Genomic DNA, 1459 nt, shown 5'->3' with positions numbered 1-1459 from the left:
AAGTAGAAATAGCATGTGGGGACACCTTCACAGGTAGAAATAGCGTGTGGACACACCTTCACAAGTAGAAATAACATGTGGGCACACCTACACAGGTAGAAATAGCATGTGGGTACACCCTCACACGTAGAAATAGTGTGTGGGCACACCTTCACAGGCAGAAATATCATGTGGGCACACCTATACAGATAAAAATAGCATGTGGGCACACCTTCACAGGGAGAAATAGCACATGGGTATACCTTCACGGGTAGCAACTGCATGTGGGTACACCTTCATGGGTAGAAATAGCACGTGGGCACACCTTCATGGGTATAAATAGCATGTGGGTACACTTTCACAGGGAGAAATAGCATGTGGGTACACCTACATAGGTAAAAATAGCATGTGGGCACACCTACACAGGTAGAAATAGCATGTGGGGTCTTGGTGTTATGTTCTTTGGAGCTTCTGATCCGGGACGCAGGGGAAAGAACTGCAGATGGAATGAATATTCAAGGGAGACCGGGACTCGCTCGGGTCGGCGGCCCAGCTAAACTTTACTGATTACCTTATATACTTTCCAACATTCAGTAAGAATTTAACACATATACAAAGAGGTGAAGTAACATTAGGAAGCTACCATTTAAGATTACAATTTAGTGTGAAGGCTGAGGAACACTTATACAATTCATTTTGTTTAAAGTAAAACATTACGGAGCCTGGCTGTCTGTCCTCGCTTGCCCAAGGTAAAGTTACACATTATAATGCTAATGAGGGAGGAAGACAGAGAATAGAACCCAATGCTCCAAGACTGGTCTGTCCATCCTCCAGCCTACACCTCGGCTGTTTCTCCACACCTCCTAGGGCGAGTCACTCTGCATATTACAGAAGCTCAAACCTCAAGGAAATGCTTCCCAAAAACAATCTCCTGAAGGAGCACATTGAGGCGGACTGCCATGTCTTGAGCAAAGGGAGCTTATCTCCTACAGTGGGGACACCTACACAGGTAAAAATAGCATGTGGGGACACCTTCACAGGTAAAATTAGTATGTGGGTACACCTTCACAGGCAGAAATATCATGTGGGCACACCTACACAGGTAAAAATTGCATGTGGGGACAACTTCACAGGTAGAAATAGCATGTGGGTACACCTTCACAGGTAGAAATACCATGTGGGTACACTTTCACAGGTAGAAATATCATGTGGGCACACCTACACAGGTAGAAATAGCATGTGGGTACACCTTCACAGGGAGAAATAGCATGTGGGTACACCTACACAGGTAGAAATAGCATGTGGGTACACCTTCACAGGTAGAAATAGCACGTGGGGACACCTTCACAGGTAGCAACAGCACGTGGGTACACCTTCACAGTAGCAACAGCACATGGGTACACCTTCACAGGTAGAAATAGCACATGGGGACACCTTCACAGGTAGCAATAGCATGTTTGTACACCTTCACAGGTAGCAA

The sequence above is a fragment of the Otolemur garnettii genome, unplaced genomic scaffold (genome assembly GCF_000181295.1).
Source record: "Otolemur garnettii isolate 467f Iridium unplaced genomic scaffold, OtoGar3 scaffold00125, whole genome shotgun sequence".
Lineage (NCBI taxonomy): Eukaryota > Metazoa > Chordata > Mammalia > Primates > Galagidae > Otolemur > Otolemur garnettii.
This window is presented reverse-complemented; position numbering follows the sequence as displayed.